General features: G+C 44.9%; 1 pseudogene; it reads right to left on the bottom strand.

The window, feature by feature from the left end:
* Positions 1-363: 363 nt before the first annotated feature.
* LOC136309420 (translationally-controlled tumor protein-like) lies at positions 364-924 on the bottom strand (annotated as a pseudogene).
* Between the last annotated feature and the right edge of the window lie 4,599 nt (positions 925-5,523).

Below are 5,523 nucleotides of genomic sequence, written 5' to 3' on the forward strand. Positions count from 1 at the left end.
TTATTTTGAGAACACTTTAAGCAAAAAGGACCGTCCCGCGGCACTGGTGAGCACATGGATGGATTGGAGAGGGCACAGGTGTTACAGAGGGAGGGGAGGCGACCCCACACAGCTCCCTCCACCATTCCTCCCCTGTGGTACAAACCTCTGAGTTTTTTAAAGCTTAAATGTATTTTATTTTTAGAAAACCTACATTACACAATTTTCTTAAAAACAATGCCTCTGATAAATCAACATCAAAATAAATGAAGATAATAACAAATAAATGAAGATAATAACCTCAGTCCCATTTGTCCCGTGAAAGGCAGCAGCCAGTTACGGTGACAAGTGATAGATCCAAACTGCCAAAACAAGTTTTGTTTTTTAACATTTTTCCATTTCTAAATCATCCTTAAAGAAAATCATGTCTGGGGTCACCCCATCCTCACAGCAGTCCAGCAGAGCAACCATGCCGTCTGGATTCCTGTTTTTCCCAGTACAGAACTGGTAGTTTTTGAATTGGCAAGGATGTGCTTGATTTGTTCTGTAGCCCTGTCATGAAAGGCTTTTACTCTTTCTGATGTCTGTTCTTTAAGTTCCCCTTTGATTGATTTCATTTCAGTTTTGATGGACTTCCTGTAGACTTCTTTTGTGAAGCTGATTTCTTGCAAATGACGTTCATGACAGTATCAACACCAGGTACGACTATGCTTTCAGCACCCTAATCCTCGGGCCTTGAGCGGAGGCATTTCTACCAATGAGCGAGTCATCGATGTTGGTCTCTGCTCTACTGCTTATCTTCCCCTCCACCTCCAGGCACAGCCCCTCTGTGATCTCCCGGGACTTGCAGATGTCGAAGAACAGCTCATCATGGCTGATGAGGTCCCGGCAGATGATCCTGGTGGCGCTGGAGAGGGCAGCGATGCTGGTAGCAAGAGCCCACATCACAGAGCGAGCGCCCTGCAGCCTGAGTCCCACTGGTGGGGGTGGGGGTGGGGGTGGAATGGGAAGCAGGTGAAAAAAAAAACACCTCTAATTTTTTTTCTTTTCAAGAGGAGATAAGATGCAAGATGACCAGCAGAAGTGGTGACATTAACCACAGTGGTCAAACAGAACTTTGGGTCTGAGTCAGAAAGGACATGGCTCAGATTTTGTTGGATCATAAAGATGGCCATCTGTTGGAGTCAAATGCCTATTGCCCAATCATGTCAGTTACACAACTTCAGCTGTTGAGAATATTTGTCTGGGAATCAAAAGAGGACTGTGATACTTTAACACAAACGAAGGTGATCTCAGAAGAACAGTTATCTTCACAGAGCATTCTAGTCCTAGAAAGAATTGTACCTAAGGTGGATTAATTATAAGAATGGTCCTAATTTGTTTGTGTCCCCTTATGATGACTTTGGGGGGCAATGAGACAGCAGCAAATGTGAGGTAAGCAGAAACATGAAGAGCACTCCAGCACCAGCCCTGCTCTCACTGCTCTGGAGAACCTGTTCAGCTGCCATGTTGCATAAACCCAGTGAAGGTTAGAGACCACACAGAGCTGAGATAAGCCACCCTCCACCAGTCAGACCCCAGCAGACCTGGCAACTGGCAGCAGACACATGAGCGTGCCCAGCCAACATCAACAGCATCAGGTCCAAATGGGCCAAATCGCCTGGCTGAGCCCACCGCAAACTGCTATTCCTTAGGATAGTGACTAAACACATGATGGTTGTTTTAAGCCATAATATTTTGGGCTAGTGTATTATGTAACAATATCTATTTGCTATAACATCTTTGAATTTTAATATTTGATATAAAAATACCAAGAATAACAGACTCCTTTTTAGCTTCTAAAAGTGACATTTTACTTAATTCAGTCAACTCTTGAATATCTGAATACATGCAAGACAGAGACATGATGGAAATCCAAAATGCACTAGCAACCCCGAATTCTGAAATCTGTTGAACAAGTTCTGGAGATGGATGGTGACCATGGTTGCACAACAATATGAATGTACTTAATACCACTGAACTGTACACTTAAAAATGGGTAATGTAGTAAAATTTATATTATATATATTTGACCACAATAAAGAAAACAAAAGCAATTATATTATCCGTTACTAGTTTCAACTTCATTCTGGCCTGAATCAAGTAAAAAATAAAAATAGAAAAGGACTCCTATTTATTGTAGGTCTGATGTTACCCCTTGCTCCTCCTTTGCCATGGCTGCTAATGAGCAGGGGAGAGGAGAAGGCAGCAGCTGTGGGGGTGGGAGAAGCAGGAGATCTGGGTAATCAGCTTCTGGTTAATGAGTCAGCTAGCGCCAGGGGTCTACCGTGGGTGAATACTTTTCTCCCCTGCGGCCTTTTGATCAGCCTGAATCATAATCAGCGAAGACACGCGGGGGGGGTGGGGTGCCTCAGTTATGCACATGCGATGCTGCTTCTATACACTCCACAGTAATATGTGAGCAGCTCTAATGAATAAATCTTATTTTTGAAAAGTAATACTTATTCTGCCTACTTCTAAAAATGAATTTGATGTGGAGGAAAGTCTTCTATGGTAGAAATAGGAAAGGGATGTTTGTGTGGGGAGCTGGTCGTGAAAGGCACCTAGTACGTGCCATATTCCCCTGGTCTACCATGGAGGCCTCCTGTGGGCAGTGCCTGGACATGCCAGTCATTCTGTGTCCTTCCAGGTGGGCAGCTAGAGGCGGTAGGAAATTAATGCCCCCAAGAGTGACTTCTAACTTATGAAGGACAGGAGGTTGTGGACAAAGACTCAAGTTCTCTGATCCTTAGTGGGGCAGCTAGACACAGTCACTTGGAGGTCTTGAGCTGCCCTTAGTGTTCCCCACCTGTTCAGTACCACGCTTCCTGTTAGTTCTTTCTCCTCCTTTCTTTCCCTTCCCTGTCCCTCACAGTGCTTCCTGGGATCACAAACACGCCTCTTAGACTCAAAGCATCTGCTTTTGGGAGGAGGAAACCCAAATACCACAGAGTTATCTCAGCAGATAGTCAACAGACTCTTAGCTTCTTCGCAAGTGAGGCTAAGGAAAACACAATCCCTTCTCTCCAACAGAACCAAGTTTGAACCATTATTAAAACAGCCTCCCTTTTCAATTAATCAACTTGGCATTATAGGAACTGCTCAGCCTTCCTCCAGGTCACTGCCTGGGATCCTATCCTTCTAACTGGTATGAGTCACCCCAGGGTCAGGGCCCATTTTGGGCTCTGGAGAAGTAGAGTAAGGGTTACTAAGGTTGGAGAGGTTAGGAAGGGTTCTGAGAGAAGACCCGCTTTCCTGATAAGAATGGTATGAGAAGTCTTGTGAGGAGTTCTTCCCAGTTCAGTTCACAGAGGGATAAACACAGACTGCGTTTCCCTAAAGTTGTCAGTGGAAAATAAACATACCAGTTAGGATATTTTTGGCAGTTTAAAAACAAATCCAAAGTTATTTGAAACTCCTCCCATTAAGAAGTGAAGTCTTTGTTGCCCACCCTTGTGAATATATGATGAATAGAATGTGAAGAATGGGAGACTGTGTGACTTCTGAGGCTAGGTTAGAAAAAGCCTTTTTTCCTGGTTTCTCTTGGAACATTCTCTGTGGGGCCTTAGGCTATTATGGAAGAGGTCTGAGGTCTGACCTCACTGCCCTGAGGCAATCAGATTGAGAGAGAGACAGAGAGTGAGAGATGGAGAGAGAGAGGGAGAGGGAGAAGGAGGGAGAGAGAGAGGGGTGGAGGGGGAGGGGGAGGTAGAGGGAGGGGGAGGGGAAGGGGGGAGGGGGAGAGGGAGAGGGAGGGGGAGAGGGAGAGGGAGGGGGAGAGGGAGGGGGAGTGGGCGAGGGGGAGAGGGAGGGGGAGAGGGAGGGGGAGGGGGGAGGGGGAGGGGGAGAGGGAGGGGGAGAGGGAGGGGGAGGGGGAGAGGGAGAGGGAGAGGGAGAGGGAGAGGGAGAGGGAGAGGGAGAGGGAGAGGGAGAGGGAGAGGGAGAATACTCTTATAACCCCCAGCTGTTGAGTCTTCTCAGCCCAGGTGCCAGGCATAGAAGTAAAAACACTTTCAAAATGATTCTATCCCCAGCCACCATCTGACTACAACTCCCCGGACCCCTCACCTCCCACCCCGAACTACCCAGCTAAGCCTTATCAACTACCAGATTGTCAGCCAAATCAATGCTTGTTTTTCTTTATAGTCACAATTTTAGGATGGTTTGCCATACAGCGGTGATTTTCAACTCGTACGCTGCAGGAATTTTTAAAACATGCAACACCTGACTATTTAGTCAGGGGCACTGATCTCTTTTCCCTTAGACTGTAAAATTTTTTAAAAAATGACAGCAACCAACACCATAATAGCTATTAAAATTATGCCTATTTGTTTTGTCAGATCAGCAAAAAAATATATACTGTTCACAAAAATTAATGAATATTTCCAAATCAATATGAAGCGATAAGATATCCCCTAATTTTTGTGAGCAGTGTGTTGTAGAATTTTAGCAATTAGTTTACATGTGCTGTGAGAGGAAAAGGTAGAAAATCGCTCTTTTACAGCAGTAGATTCATTTGGTGGCAGAAAACAGAATATCCAGCTAAAACGTGGAGCTTCGTGTTCTTACTGACGTGAAGCCTGGAGGTAGGGCTTCCTGGGGTTTGTTAATTCAGCTGTTCATTGAGGTCAGGATGCTAAGTCAGCTGCCCCATGAATATCGGGGAACATCTTGGCCTCCCCTCCTGATAGCAAGACAGCTTCTGCACAGCTAAACAGAATATTCTCACACAAGACCTAAAGATGGGAAAGAAGGGGCGTTTTCTCTCTGTGTCTTTCTTTTTATGAAATACTTTTCCAAAATCTCTTCTGCAGACCACCCGTAGGTCCCCATCAGCTGGGACCTAGTTACAAGGGAGAATGGGCGAGTGAACATCTCATCATGTTAGTCTGTAAAGTCGGGTGGGCTCTGCCACCACCGAGAAGGTGGTATGCGACGCTCATTGACTGGACAGCCGACAGAGTTCTCTAAAGGGGGCTTTTAGATAACTGAAGCTCTTTTTCCAGGCGGGAAACCCTCATTTTAATTTTTTTAGAAATTAAATTTCATTCTAAATTTGACATTGATCAATAAGAGTACATAGGTTTCAGGTGAACATCCCTATAGCATTTGAACTGTTGACTGTGTTGTGTGCCCATCACCAAAAGTCAAATCATTTCTGTCACTGTGTATTTGTCCCTCTTTACTCACTTTCCCCATCCCCTCCCCCTGGTGACCACTTTACTTTTATCTGTGTCCATGAGTTTCAGTTTTATATCCCATCTATGTGAGGTTGTCCCTCTTTACTCCCCTCCCCCGGGTAACCACTTCACTTTTATCTATGTCCATGAGTCTCAGTTTTATGTCCCACCTATGTGTGAAATCACACAGTTCTTAAGCTTTTTCTAATTTACTTATTTCACTCAGTATAATGTTCGCAAGGTCCATCCATGTTGTTATAAATGGTACTACGCCATCCTTTCTTATGACTGAGTAGTACTCCTTTGTATATATGTACCACATCTT

Source organism: Saccopteryx bilineata, chromosome 6 (assembly GCF_036850765.1).
Source record: "Saccopteryx bilineata isolate mSacBil1 chromosome 6, mSacBil1_pri_phased_curated, whole genome shotgun sequence".
Lineage (NCBI taxonomy): Eukaryota > Metazoa > Chordata > Mammalia > Chiroptera > Emballonuridae > Saccopteryx > Saccopteryx bilineata.